Raw genomic sequence first — 15,696 nt, 5'->3', positions numbered from 1 at the left:
GTCTTGCGAGGCATTCGTCTTGCGGGGCACCACTGTACAGTAATACATCCGCGACTGTCCGCCTCGTCTAGCGTCCATTCCGGCGAACGTCCGCGGCAAACCTGGAAGTACTGGAACGGGTTACTTCCGCGTTTGCTGCTTGCGCATGTGCAGAAGTACTAAATTGCGCTTTGCGCATGCGCGGAAGTGCAAACCGATCCATGTGCGTGCACAGACATGGTGCTTTGCCCTGTATCCTTTTCGGCTAGCGGCCGGGGCTCCAGAACGGATCCCGGTCACAAAACATCTGCATCTGAAATAAAAATCAGCAGAGGAAGATTTGGGGAGAAATTAGACTCATTGTAGCCGGAACACTGATGCTGTTACGTAACACTGATACTGATGTTATCAATTCCTGCTGGAGTTCCCCCCATCATTTCTCTTCTTCTTAAAGTGCATTCAGTTTGCAGTGGTTTGCCCTAACTGGACATCAGTTCACAAATACTGTATTAATTGAAGGGTATTTGCTGTTTAGAATATAACTTGCTCTAATTAACTGATTGCCCAGAAATCCTACCCAGCTCCTACTCATCTGAAATACTCAGTTCTGCATATAGGTCAAACCTAAAAATTGGTACTGGGACTTAACAATTTAAAATGCATTTTCTGTGCTGCTTTCCAAGTACTTACAAACTATTTTTGTTCTGTGTATGTATTAAATTCTGTGTACATTAAACATTTTCCTGTATTTTAATATTGTTTACATGTCATCCATGGTTTAGATTCTTATACAAATCCTGCGTACATGGCAATATATTTACCAGGTGGGGCACATCACATTTTGTTGCATCGCATTTCTTTCTCACTCTGTAATCGAGTATGAACTTGCATATATTAGCATGGATTTCTGGCAATCCTTGATAACTAGCTTAAAATGGTGAGCGGTCTTACGAATGCTTGATAGGTTTTTTCTTTCATTGCTTGTTGCATTGTTGATTTCCCTTCCTGGAGGTGAATACAATGTTAAGGATTCATTTGCATTCTAGACACGGTAGTTCCATGTCACGGAGCCAGGATCCTTCCCCAAGGGAAAAGGTGAAAGTGCTTCCCATCACTCACCTTCCCTGCCAGTGATTAGGGACTGACATTGACTACTTCCAGTGGGAGTCCCAAGGAGTCATTTTCAGCCAGAAAGAGTGTAATTGTGATACAGTTCCTGGGAGGGGGGACGACGAGAAACTGACAGAATGAAGACCAATTAAACTCTTTATTCCCTTCCCTACAGGAATACAGCGAGTCCCATAATAAACCACTCTCTGATCTTCACGGTGAGTAGTTTTATGGTTACTTCCTGCAATCTTAGGTGCACTTACTTCTGCGCTGAACTCAATGAGACTTACCGTATTTTTCGCTCTATAAGACGCACCAGACCACAGGACGCACCTAGTTTTTGGAGGAGGAAAACAAGAAAAAATATATTCTGAATCTCAGAAGCCAGAACAGCAAGAGGGATCGCTGCGGAGTGAAAGCAGCAATCCCTCTTGCTGTTCTGACTTCTGGGATAGCTGCGCAGCCTGCATTCGCTCCATAAGACACATACACATTTCCCCTTACTTTTTAGGAGGGAAAAAGTGAGTCTTATAGAGCAAAAAATACGGTACTTCCGAGTTAGAAAAAGAGAGAGCATAGGGTTATGCTATTGGCCTGTGATCCTAGATACGGTCACTTGTAAGAAATGCCCTTTGAACTCCACGAGGCCTGCCACCAGTTAAAAATATACTTTGGATTGTCAAGACTCAGTGAGCATACACTTATTGTATTTACTTTTAAAATTATTGATGGTTCGCCAGATCTTGCGTAATAATATGAAAAGCGGAAGCAAAGTGCTGTTGCCCTTACGGATTCACTGGGTGTTTTCCCCTTCCTTTCCCAGCGTTGGCTTTGTTTTGTTTTAAAGAAAGTAATATTGATCTCAAATCCAGTTTAGGCTGCATGGGATTTAAAAATGCGGCTGGCTTTAGAATGCTGTCATTCTTCTCTCAAAGGACTTTCCACTTGACAGCAAATCTCTCGCCGTTGCCTAGAACCACGGAAGGCGTTTTTTTTGCTTCAGACTGTGTAAACAATAGTGTGAGACCCTGCCGTTTCTTACTGTACGAGAAACTGAAGGCATTGGTTATTTGCGTAATTCTGCTTGAGCAGAGCGATTTCAAGAATCTGTTCCTTTTTCTGAAGAACCGAATGAGGCTTTGGAAGCAGGCAGCCATATGCAAATCAAGGATACAAGGTTCAGTGCATTCCAGCACATTTAAGAGTCCCTGTGTGATTTTCTTTGCGCTCTTGAACTACAGTAAACAAAACCAAAAAGCATTAGTTTTAACAAACATGTAATCCCATACACACTTACCTGGGAGGAGCCTCATTGAACACAGTGGGGCTTACTTATAAGTAAACATGCATAGGTTTTCACGGTCTGCTCAAGCATGAAAAACGTGCCTATTAAATGGATACGGCCAAAAAAAACAAAAGTCTTGCAAAACAGCTGGGTTTAGATGGATTGCATTTTCAATTACAAAGATTCTTCAGAAACAGGTTAAGATGTGTTTGTTACTTGGTCTGCATACATTTTTTAAAAGTAGGTGTTTCCTTCCTAGTGTTTTTATCCTTCATTCGTCAGTGATCTTATCTTCCTTTTTATTCAGTAAAGCATTGAAGAATCTGTGTCAGTGTAAACTAGTCTGTGTTGAGGAGCCACAAACTGTGACTAGAGGGAGGGTTTGAACTGAGCAATCCTGTACTTGCATTATGCTGGGTCCATAGATAAGCGTAGGGACACGGGTGGTGCTGTGGTCTAAACCACTGAGCCTCTTGGGCTTGTCGATCAGAAGGGTGGCGGTTCAAATCCCCATCATGGGGTGATCTCCCATTTTCTCTGTCCCAGCTCCTGCCAACCTAGCAGTTTGAAAGCGCGCCAGTGCAAGTAGATAAATAGGTACCGCTGCAGCGGGAAGGTAAATGGTGTTTCTGTGCGCTCTGGTTTCCATCACGGTGTTCCGTTGTGCCAGAAGCGGTTTAGTCATGCTGTCCACATGACCCGGAAAGCTGTCTGTGGACAAACGCCAGCTCCCTTGCCCTGAAAAGCAAAATGAGCACCGCAACCCCACAGTCTCCTTTGAATGGATGTAACCATCCAGGGGTCCCTTACCTTACCATAGATAAGCCATTGCTACACTGGCAGAATGGCTGCTGAATCTTATCCCTGGAGTGGAACGGGGAAACATCCGAGAAGAAAATACAAAACCCGAAAAACAATAGATATGCCTCCAGCACTGGCTCCCTAAAGCCCTAAACAGCCTTGGTCCAGTATACCTGAAGGAGCGTCTCCACCCCCATTGTTCTGCCCAGACACTGAGGTCCAGCACCGAGAGCCTTCTGGCTGTTCCCTCGCTGCGAGAAGCCAAGGCAGAGGGCCAACCTAGCAGTTCGAAAGCACGAAGTGCAAGTAGATAAATAGGTACCGCTCCGGCAGGAAGGTAAACGGCGTTTCTGTGCGCTGCTCTGGTTCGCCAGAAGCTGCTTAGTCATGCTGGCCACATGACCCGGAAGCTGTATGCCGGCTCCCTTGGCCAATAAAGCAAGATGAGCGCCGCAACCCCAGAGTCGGTCACGACTGGACCTAATGGTTAGGGGTCCCTTTACCTTTGCCTTAGTGTCAGGTGGACAGAAGCCACAGGAGGAGCCCTAGTCCAGTGGAACTCTCCCTGCTTTTTTAAAAGCAGACGTTCTCTGGTTCCAGGCGAACATCCTGGAACAGCGGGGCTTTCACACATGTATTTTGCCTTCAAACATTCGAAGGAGATGGCAGAAGGGGGTGTTGGAGATGAAGGCATGCTCCCACCCATCAGCAGTGGGTTTAAGAAGAGACACGGGGGGGATTTTGAAAGCCTTGAGAAGGTACGCCTTCAAAAGCCTCCCCCCAATGTTTCTCCTTCCTGCATTGCTGGGGGGTTGGACTTGATGACCTTTGGGGTCATCAACTCTATGATTCTATCCTTCCAAGTATGGAGGTGTAAAGGAGAAGTAGGGAGCTGAAGGAGATTGGAACATGTGCTCCCACCCAACCATCAGTTGTGGGGCAGGAGCTCAGCTTGTTGGAACATAGAAGCAACCAGCACCCTTCACACACACAAAATTGGGATATCTGGAGGGCCATGTTTGTTCTACAAGCCAGAGGTTTTCCCATCCCTGCTGTAGGACTTAAGAGCCCTTCAGCTGGCAGAACTTGAGAATAGGACTTCTCCCAAAAATGCAATGGCGTTAAAAAAATAAATAAACCGTCAGATGATGTCTCTAATCCAGGGGTAGGCAAACTAAGGCCCAGGGGTCGGATCCGGACCAACTGCCTTCTCAATCCGGCCCGTGGATGGTCCAGGAATCAGCATGTTTTTACATGAGTAGAATGTGTCCTTCTTATTTAAAATGCATCTCTGGGTTATTTGTGGGGCCTGCCTTGTGTTTTTACATGAGTAGAATGTGTGCTTTTATTTAAAATTTATCTCTGGGTTATTTGTGGGGCGTAGGAATTTGTTCATTTCCCCCCCCCCCAAAAAATATAGTCTGCCCCCCCCATGGTCTGAGGGACAGTGGACCGGCCCATGGCTGAAAAAGTTTGCTGACCCCTGCTCTAATCCAAAACGGGAAAAAGATGTGAAAACCATAATAAATAAAATCTTAATCATAAATCACTTTTTTCTATGTATCAGGACATAAATGGGTTGTTGTTTTTTTAATAGAGGAATGTTTATAGGAACATGTGAAAGCTTTTTAGGTTCTATCCCTGTATTAGGCAATTATTGTTGTTAATGACTCTCAATCCGTCCCCTCTGTCCGCAGCCTGTGTAGCAAGCTTTGAGAAGCAAGTCTTCTATCCTGTGGGTCTGTGGGAAGTGCTTCTACTGGTTTATGTGGCAGCTCATGCAGAGCTTGCAGATGCACACTGAGTAACCAGTGTGAGCCTTTCTATTTTTAAGCCTGTTAATTTTAGTACACCTTCATTTATATGTGGCTTGTTGAAATGTCTCTCTAGCAGTGGGGCTAAGCCTGCACAGCGATGATACTAACCACACAGGTAGAACTACTTAGAAAAATAAAACGTCATCCTTTGAGGATGAGGCAAATAGAGTATTGTAACGAAAACCGTTTTCAGAAATACAATCCACCGTTCTGCATAATTTTGTTTGTGACTTCCTATGATCTAAGTGTGGTGTCCTTTAAAAAAAAATAAAGCTCTGTACATTTTAACAGCTGCATGGCAGGCAGAATGTTACTCAGAGATGCTGTGATGAAGAAAGCCTCATTAACTTAAATTCTGTCTTGATCAATGGCATTTGTATGTGTGTGACTTCCCCTACACTTGCAGATTTCCTTAGGAAGCCCTAGCAGCCCTCAACTTGATTTTAAATCCATCCAACCTGACTATAATTCAGTTAAGACATTTGGGCTCTTCTTTGGGTATGTGACATTGGCTGTTAGTGTGACACATGCACTCCGCAATCCTTGTGCAGAATCTAGATTTCGCCTGTATGCCAGTTAAAAACTGGAATGCTTAGCTCTTTGGTGGACTATATTTGATTAGGTCAAGGTGTTCGGGCTCAACTGTGGCTCACTAATATTTGTGTGCTCATTAGGCAGCAGGCAATGCAAGCCCTGTTCACTTCGTACATGTATTGAAAGCTTGCGGGCAGGGTTCTTGCCTGCTGGTTCTGACAACCACTTGTTCAGTAGAAGGTGTGAGAGGGCTCTGGGGACATACATACAGCTATGTGTGCAGAGGCTCTTGTTTGGAATCTGCATTCTCAGGTGTACTGAGAGCACACACTCCTATACAGTGGATGCTCGGGTTGCAAATGTGATCCATGCGGGAGGCACGTTCGCAACCTGCAGCGCTGTATCTGCATACGCACAGGTTGCGATTCGGCGCTTCTGCACATGTGCGACCGCCAAATAACGGAAGTAACCCATTCCGGTACTTCCTGGTTTCGGTGCATCCATAACCCTAAAAAACGCAACCTGAAGTGTCTGTAACCCGAGGTAATTCAAGTGTCTGTTACCCGACTGTAATTCATTTTATGCCTTCTGCTGAAAACGTGGAAAGGTTGGGGTCCAGTGGTTGTGATCCTACTTCTGCCTCTATGTATTAACTTGTTTAATGATGATGATAATAATAATAAGGAGGACCCCTGGATGGTTAAGTCCAGTCAAAGGCGACTATGGGGTTGCGTCACTCATCTCGCTTTTCAGGCCGAGGGAGCCAGCGTTTGGCCACCGACAGCTTTTCAGGTCATGTGACCAGCATGACCAAATCACTTCTGGTGCAATGGAACACTGTGACAGAAGCCAGAACGCACGGAAATGCTGTTTACCTTTCCGCCGCGGAAGTATCTATTTATCTACTTGCGCTGGTGTGCTTTTGAACTGCTAGGTTGGCAGGAGCTGTGACAGAGCAACGGGAGCTCACCCCGTCGCGGGGATTCGAACCGCCGACCTTCTGATTGGCAAACTCAAGAGGCTCAGTGGTTTAGAGCACAGCGCCACCCACGTCCCCTTGTTTAATATGCACATACTCTAACCGGGGTTACGAAAAGAATCTTGGGTGGAGGGGTAAAATAGGGCAAAACATGGAAGCGATGCATTTGTGAATTATGAACCACCTGTGCAGAAGGTGAGCAAGGTACACCCCTTAGTTCAGAATTTGTGTTTTGTTTTTTGCTCAGGTGCCTTGCAACAGTAGCATTACAAGGGAGATATGAGTAAGGGGGACTAACAGGAAATAAGTCATTTTCCTGTCTGCTTCACGGTGAAAGCAAATGTCTCTGTCCTTTATTGTATTGCTTAGTCACACAATATTACCTGTCCAAAGGGATGAATTGTTTTGATTTAAGAGGCTGGTATCCTGAGGGTTTGTAATGCCTCTGGGCATGCAGTCTGCTTGATAGCTCATAGCTTTTGTGAATAGAGAGAAGTTGATTTTCACCCCAACATCCTGCCCCCAAGCAATTTTAAATGAATCCCTGTCTCTCCTGATGAATGCTTCATGCAGCTTCATGCAGCTGTTCCATCTTTCTGCCTGAAAGCCATGAATATAGTTGAAAACTGCAGGCTTCAGCATGTGACCTAATCCTTTGGAGTCGCAGACATTTTATAATCCTTTGGAAAGTCCTTAGAATTTGAGTTATAGCAGTTGTGCTGGGGTGATGATTTATAGATATGGGAGCACCTTGTTAGAGAAAACAAACATAACACCTTCTTACCTTTCCTATTGCAATACTTTTTTCTTCAACAAATGGGGTGCAAAGACAGGATTAATCTCTTCCGGAAAATATTGAGCATGTACATCAGGGGCCTGCAAACTTTTTCAGCAGGGGGCCGGTCCACTGTCCCTCAGACCTTGTGGGGGGCCGGACTATATTTTGAAAAAAGAAGAACGAATTCCTATGCCCCACAAATAACCCAGAGATGCATTTTAAATAAAAGGACACATTCTACTCATGTAAAAACATGCTGATTCCCGGACCGTCGGCGGGCCGGATTTAGAAGGCAGTTGGGCCGGATCCGGCCCCTGGGCCTTAGTTTGCCTACCCACAATGTACATCATTTTAGAAGAATGTTTAAGTTGCTATATGTGGCTTTGTAGGGAAGCTAGGGTGCTTTATACACTTCTGTGTAAAGTTCACCTGCACAGAGAAAAGTGTGGATATTTCCCCCCCAATATGGAGTTTAATTCCATGTTAGAAGCAAACACCCAAATTCATACAATGAGTCTGCTGTAGAGTTGGATGATGAGATGAGTGTCCTAGGTTCAGATCCAGCTCTGAAAGTGAGCCGCAATTTTTAACCCCCCACCTTATGCTAAAAATGGGATAAGCAGTCCTTACCTGGGAGCTGGCTGAGTGAGTCATAGGGAATTCCAGTGTGAGCAAAGGGACAGCCCCTTAAGTCGCTCTGACTTATTTTTGGCTTATATAGTTATATAGTTTGTGAAAACAACAAAAATATACAAATATGGGGGGGGGGGGATTGAACAGAAGCTATGTATCCTGTCAGCCAGGAGGTAAAAAAATCCCTAAATATACACACAAAAGAAAACCCTGGGACAGTGGCGAAACCCTTTTCTGTTAATAGATACCCGTTGAAGTTTCTCCAAACTATCAGTTGCGAGCTGCAAGATTTCCAGTGGCTGCCCAAAGGTTGAGGTACATTTTAATGTAAAGATGTACTTGGGTTGATTCTGTTCTTTAATATTGGATTAGTGTATATATATATTTTCTGTGGTTGATATGACCATGATGGTAGAAACAGCAATAAATTGTGACAGTTACTAGCCGTGGTGGCCCTTAAATATTTTTCACTTGTTGGATTTTCTAAGCGTCCTGTAAGTCAGGGAGAAAAATGTAAATTTAATTCTTCCACCCAGGGGGGGAAATAATAATATTTTCAGCAGTCTAAATGGGCCAGACAGCTTGCGCACTGGGCATTTTATTATGTAGACAGAGTAGCCATTGTTCTTCCCACGACGCCTGTGTTGCTTCAGTCTATATCAAATAATGCTCCCAAGAAGCGTTGTGAAAGTAATGATTCCCCTTTGAAAGAATCCCCAAACTTGGGGGGATTATTCTATCATTTGGTTTAAACAGGACCAGATGGGCTTGTAAAGCACAGCATGCCAGAGCTAGATCCAATAGTACATGCTGGCTTTGATTATGAAAATGGCTTGTAAAATACTGCTCACGTTGTCATCTGACCACGTTAGCTTCCATCAGTGCAGGCGAGGAAGCAGCTAAGATCTGGATTGCATTTTGTTTAGCTTCTCCTTAGAAAGTCAAGAGAATTTTGTTAAAATCAGCACTGACTAAATTAACACTGGCCTCCTGAGATATTTTTCCAAGCCAGAAACAAGGAACTCAACCCAATGCCGAAACAGAAGGACTGACGGAGGCGGAGGGAAGCTTTCTGCAAGGGCAAAAAGGGGGGGGAGGCCTCGGGCAAGAGCAGGGCAAGGAGAGGGTGGAAAAAACTTGTTGTGATTCTGGCCCATGCAGTACCATAATGACAGGTTACCCTTGAAGTAGGTGACCTTAGAGAAAAATACAGTTCCCCGTCTTTTCTTGGGGGGCTGTTTTGAGGAATCTTGCATGAGTGGTTCTTGAAATATATTCAGTGTCGACTTGTGGGTTCGAATCCCATCCTCGTCGCCAGTGAAGTATACTCAGAGTCGAGAGTGGATTTCATGCTCTTTTTTTCAGCTCATAGTGGTGAGGAGGAATGAACGTTCCCCCAAAGTATCTGTATTATATACATTAATTACACAATGGGCCGCACGTGATTGGCTAATTCCGGAATTCTCCTGTAGGCCAATTAGGTTGTGGATTCACTTCCATCTGGAGCTGGATTGGGTGGCTCCTGCTAACCAATCATACTGCTGCATTGTTCTAGGACCAATCAGACTGCTGCATTTTGGATCCTATTGTTCTAGGACTAATCAGACTGCTGCATTTTGGATCCTATTCAACTCAGTACATAACAGTTCTTGAGGAGTTCTTGGAATTAAAATATGAGAAGACTTGTTGTTGGGCAATAAATGTCAGTGTGGGGCTGCTGTTGCCTGCTTTCCTTGGAAATAAAGAGGGTCTGAACAGCGCAGCTCACTTAAAAGGAAGTTGCTTTTAAATGCCATCAATGCAAATAGGACGGGAATGCACTCAGAGTTAGGCCATTTATAGGGATAAACTCTGCCATGAGTGCTGTTTTTGTGGAAAGGCAGGATGTAAATTGGTGTGAAACATACAAACATTTTTCTTCCTATTGCTTGCATGCTTTTCCTGTTAGACTTTCAGCCTTCCTGTGAGAACATTGGCACTGAAAGAGAAAGAATAGATGGTGTGAGCCAAATTGATTTGCTTCTAAAGCAAAAGCATTCAGCTATTGCTTTGCCGCTAAGAGGTTTTTATAGAGAGTAAAATAATGTCTCTGCCTTCTCCCTCCATTTTTTTTTTATTTTATTTGCAAAACAAGTACAAACTATATGCTGCAAATAGCCTCTGGCTGATTTCACACAAAGACTTGTCAGGCTTCTACCAGGGAAACCTGGGTTCAGACACCATCTGGACCTTGAAGTTCATTGAGTGGCCTTTGGAGCAGGTATAATCCGTGTTACACCTCTTGAGTAATCAACTCACATGAAAAGTAGTAGTATGTCTCTCCAGTACTTTTACTTGTGCAGATATAAAGGAAAACACATAGGTGCACTATTACTACCGGTAATTTCGTAATAACAATGTAAACCTGCCTTTGTGTTCTTCAGTTACTGCCCCTTGCTGCAACACTTATCTGAATGGGAACTTTATGTTTTCCCTTGAGCTCTTTGGCTGAAAGTTTGGGATCAAAATGAGACAAATGGAGGAAAAGTCATGTTCAGAAATATGTAAGAAAGGCTGGGATTCAGCTAGTGAGTTCTGTCAGTTTCTGCTTGTGCAACAAGCCCCTGGCCTGGATAAATCTATGGAACAGGAGGAGGAATATGGGGATATTGTTCCATGTGCTATCGATCCCCTTGCATGATGTTGAATTCCCCTTAAAAATCTTATTTGTGATAGTGTATGTCTAGGGTAGTTTACAGAAGGATCAAAACAGCAGAAATGTGAATGGGGAGAAACAAAGTTGTAATGCGCTAAATAAAAACAGCAGCATAAATAGGAGTATTAGCATTGCATCTAAAATAATGTATTTGCCTGGTGCTGAGGGCAATAAAGCAGGTGCTAGATGAACCTCACTGGGGTGCTACCACTGAGAAGGCCCTCACTTCCCAGGGTAGCCGCTAACTTTGCCTTGGACAGCAGGAAAAGAATATATTAATGGAAGGGAAGTATATACAGTCATACCTAAATCAGTTCCCGAGGGATCGAAACCTGGAAGTGTTTGTGTTTTCGAAGGTTCCTTTGGAAGCCAAACGTCTTCCGCGGCTTCCGATTGGGTGCAGGAGTTTCCTGCATCCAATCAGAAGCCGCACTTTGGTTTCTGAACATTTTGGAAGTCAAACGGATTTCTGGAATGGATTCTGTTCGACTTCCAAGGTACGACTGTATGGAGAAAAGTGGTTCTTCAGTCCTGGTCCTAGGCTGTGAAGGGCTTTCAACATCAAAACCAGCACTTTGAAAGCAATGCAGTTTACATTTTACAGGTCATAGCATGCAGTCCCTGTCAGTCCCTGTTAGTACTGAATGCAGTTTCTAGATTACCAACGTCTCCAAGGCAGTACTGCATGTATCATATTGTAGTAGTCTAACCTGGAGGTTACCAGAGGGTGCATAACTGAGACCAAGTCACCTTTCTGAAGCTCTGCAGAGTTTACAGCGTACCTTGACAATGGAATATTCTACATATTAAGGCACATGCCATCTTCAGGCTTCTTCGTAATGTTCACGCTTGACAAATATTACCGTCACATTCCTATTCTTATCACCGTTGCCTTTGCTTCTCACAATTTTATTTTATTTTTTAAAATAATATTTATTGCTTTTTGTACAATTTAAACATTGCCAAATCAAAAAACAAAAACAGAAAAATAAAAACCAATACAATACAATAAAAAGAGAAGAAGAAAAACAACACTACATAACACTAAACACATTAAACTAAACACAACCAAACAAAACAATTTAAAACACTCAAGCAATTTCAATATCTTTCATTTACTTGTTTCACCGACCTCCTCACACCTCCCTTTTTGTATTCTACTTCTGTCAAATGTTTCAGCAATTCCTTTCCATCTTCCTCTGTTTACAATTTTAGTGTGGGAGGGATTCCTTTGCAATGCGTTACCAGTGTTGAACAGAAAATAATTTCCCTTTCTAAAGATACCTGGCAGTGCCCTAATGCTGGATCATATCCCATGTAAGCTTGTGATGCATATAAAACCAGATTATAATTTGAAGTTACGTTAGAAAGCCCTGGGCTCAACACCCTTTCCTCCCTGAAAGTTTAGCACCTTTGCCCTTAGAGCTGAATTATTATTAAACTGTGGTCCATCCCTACCGGAACGCCAAACCATGTTATTTTTTAAATGGTGCTTGCAATTCTGCCTTGGAGGGTGATCGCAAACTCATTTGCTCATTTGAATGTAAGGACAAATGTTGGTTTGTGATAAATGGGAATTTGGTGAGCGAATCTGTGTGCTGGGTGGGGACAGAGGGAGTGTGGGGGCCAGAGGCGATTGGTCATTTAACACCAAAACCATCAAAAAAAGGGGGGGGGGAGCAAAAACTCTTGCCCAGATCCCTTCCAGTATCTGAAGGAAATCTGGATTTTTAATGGCAGAGGGGGAGGGCTTTAAACTGTACAGTAACTTGTACAAGATGGAAGACAAAGAAAGGGTGCTCTAATATTTATCTGAGGCTGACATCCCGTTTTAACTGACACTCTGTTGTAACAGAGCCTTTATAATTTTCCAGTCAGTAATTTCTGAAGCTAGCACTTTAAAGCTTCAACTCATGCCGCTCTGACCTGCTGTTCTAATGGAGAGTGGTTTTCAACAGTTTTTAAAAACGTGTAATTTCCCTCTAGGTTGAACTTGTCTGCTTTTAATTTGCAACCTTTTAATCTAATTATCTGTCAGCCTGCTGGCATCAGCTGTCCTCTCCCCATACGGATTTTAAAAGGTCATGATCAGCGTTCTTAATTTCATATGGAGTGGATTTCTAAGATCCTAGTGGCATTTCTTTGTTTAGTCATATTCCCATTTACTGCTGTGGTTGAACAATAGGAATTAATACTCAGCACTTTTGTTGCTGAAAAGCTTATGTTATTCATCTTACTTACGAAATGATTATTCTTTATGGTGAAGCTTCGGGATTAATCTCATGTAAAGCTGGCACTCTCCAGAAAACCTTAAATGAAGTTAGTAGATATAGAAATGTATTGCGCTGCAGTTAAAATGTGATCCTGAAAGTCCCCTTTGTGCATTCTTAAATAACACGGATTGGCACTACAGTCCTGTGCACGTTAATTGTGATTATTTCCAAGGAAAAGGGTTTAGTGTTGGAATGGGGAACAGATGGCTCTCCAGCTGCTACCGTAGACTCTCATCATTCCTGACCATTGGACTTTCCCTCTCAATAGCATATGAAATGCCTCAGGTTCCCCATCCCTGGTCTAGCAGATAGGTGTGACTCTGTTTAGGATTGCACATGAGAAGCTCAGACCTGTGTAAGTGCCTGCAGATGGCTTCTCTTAAACTAGCAGGCATTTTGTGTGATCCTATACAGTGGTAGGGACGCGGGTGGCGCTGTGGGTTAAAGCCTCAGCACCTAGGGCTTGCCGATCGAAAGGTCGGCGGTTCGAATCCCCGCGGCGGGGTGCGCTCCCGTTGTTCGGTCCCAGCGTCTGCCAACCTAGCAGTTCGAAAGCACTCTCGGGTGCAAGTAGATAAATAGGGACCGCTTACTAGCGGGAAGGTAAACGGCGTTTCCGTGTGCGGCTCTGGCTCGCCAGAGCAGCGTTGTCACGCTGGCCACGTGACCTGGAAGTGTCTTCGGACAGCGCTGGCCCCCGGCCTCTTTGAGTGAGATGGGCGCACAACCCTAGAGTCTGTCAAGACTGGCCCGTACGGGCAGGGGTACCTTTACCTTTTTTTATACAGTGGTAGACGCAGTGGACGCAGGGACGCAGGTGGCGCAAGGGACGCAGGTGGTGCTGTGGGTTAAACAGAGCCTAGGACTTGCCGATCAGAAGGTCGGTGGTTCGAATCCCTGCGACGGGGTGAGCTCCCGTTGCTCAGTCCCTGCTCCTGCCAACCTAGCAGTTCGAAAGCACGTCAAAGTGCAAGTAGATAAATAGGTACTGCTCTGGCGGGAACGTAAATGGTGTTTCCGTGCACTGCTCTGGTTCGCCAGAAGCAGCTTAGTCATGCTGGCCACATGACCCGGAAGCTGTACGCCAGCTCCCTCGGCCAATAAAGCGAGATGAGCGCCGCAACCCCAGAGTCGGCCACGACTGCACCTAATAGTCAGGGGTCCCTTTACCTATACAGTGGTACCTCGGGTTAAGTACTTAATTTGTTCCGGAGGTCTGTTCTTAACCTGAAACTGTTCTTAACCTGAAGCACCGCTTTAGCTAATGGGGCCTCCTGCTGCCGCCGTGCTGCCGGAGCACGATTTCTGTTCTCATCCTGAGGCAAAGTTCTTAACCTGAGGTAATATTTCTGGGTTAGCGGAGTCTGTAACCTGAAGCGTATGTAACCCGAGGTACCACTGTACAGTGGTACCTTGGTTTCTCAAACATCTTGCTACTCAAACAACTTGGAGCCCAAACACTGCAAACCCGGAAGCAAAGTGCTCCAGTTTGCGAACTTTTTTCCGGAAGCCGAACACGCTCCTTTTTAAATGTTACACTTCCGATTTGAGTACCACACTTCTGTTTTGAGTGTTACGCTGAGGTCTGTCTGTTTTTGCTATTTACTTTGTGTTTTGTGGCTCCTTTTTTTGTGACTGTGTGGAACCCAGTTCAGCTAGTGATTGTGTAACTGCAGTACATTGTTTATTGCTTTCATTTTATGTATCAATGGTCTCATTAGGTAATAAAATTCATGTTAAATTGCTGTTTTAGGGGTTGTTTTTAAAAGTCTGGTTAATCCGTTTTGCATTACTTTCTATGGGAAAGCGCGCCTTGGTTTTGGAATGCTTTGGTTTTGGAACGGGCTTCCGGAACAGATTAAGTTTTAGAACCAAGGTACCGCTGTCCTGGTTTCTTGTTCTTCCTCCCTTGCTTGATTTTCAGGGGTTGCTAGTTCAGTGTGGGGTTTGCAGCAGTTTCCCACTGTGGATGAGATAGTGTGGCATGGCTTTTATGTGCCGTCTGGGCTAGAGGCTTTTCCACATTCATCGTTGAGCGCATTCTCACATTGCACCCCATGTGTGGTGCAGGTTGTAAATGGGGCAGAATTAAGCTACTTGTCACCGCTGGTAACATCCAGTAGCGCTGAACGTCTTGCTGTGCCCTGCGGGCCACAGGAATTGGATTTGAGTAAGCTTTCAGTTATAAAACAGCTCTTGGGTTTCATGGAGTTCTTAGAGGTAAGAACTGGTTGTTTCCCACAAAGAATGGTGCAGGTTTGTATACCCATTGTTTGCAGAGAGCAAGGGACTTATTGGTGGCAAGTCTTGGCCTCATCACATTTGCCACATTTACACTGTAAGATGGCAACCGGCATCACATTTCCCTTACACAACGGCCTGCCTTTCCTTTCAGTTTGGGAACATATTGCAAAGGTCAGGGGAATCCATTCACACTCATACGTTGCTCCGAAGTTAAACAATAGGTGTGGTTAAGTGTCTTGCTGACACTTACTGCAGGTATCAGCACATTAAATTTATCTTCGGAATGGAAACACCTGACCAGCCCTTTTGAAACGTACTTGGCTGATATTTGTGTGAGGTGATCCTTTCCCACTCACTTCATGTGAGTATTGTTGGATGTGCGTAGTAGGATTGCATAGGAAATCTCTGAAAGTAATTACAGGGCCACGCAACTTTTTCTGTTGGCGCATGCAAGGCTGAAACAATGCTTCTTCTTACTCTCTAAAACGTCTGCCATTGTTTCATGATTCTGGCAAAAAAGAGAGAAAGTCAGAGACATAATTAGCCTGGCTAATCAAATAGGAAAACA

General features: G+C 44.3%; 1 protein-coding gene across 1 annotated transcript in view; it reads left to right on the top strand.

The window, feature by feature from the left end:
* Nucleotides 1-15,696, top strand: part of LOC310659862 (semaphorin-4D-like) — a 114,880-nt gene that overhangs the window by 19,315 nt on the left and 79,869 nt on the right. Inside the window, 1 exon segment of the mRNA XM_083403861.1 lies at nt 1,265-1,307. The gene's annotated coding sequence lies outside the window, so the exon portion shown is untranslated.

The sequence above is a fragment of the Podarcis tiliguerta genome (assembly GCF_965153285.1).
Source record: "Podarcis tiliguerta genome assembly, chromosome: 11".
In the NCBI taxonomy this organism is placed as follows: Eukaryota; Metazoa; Chordata; class Lepidosauria; order Squamata; family Lacertidae; genus Podarcis; species Podarcis tiliguerta.
Note: the sequence above shows the minus strand (reverse complement) of the source record. Positions and strands in the feature narration are given on the sequence as shown.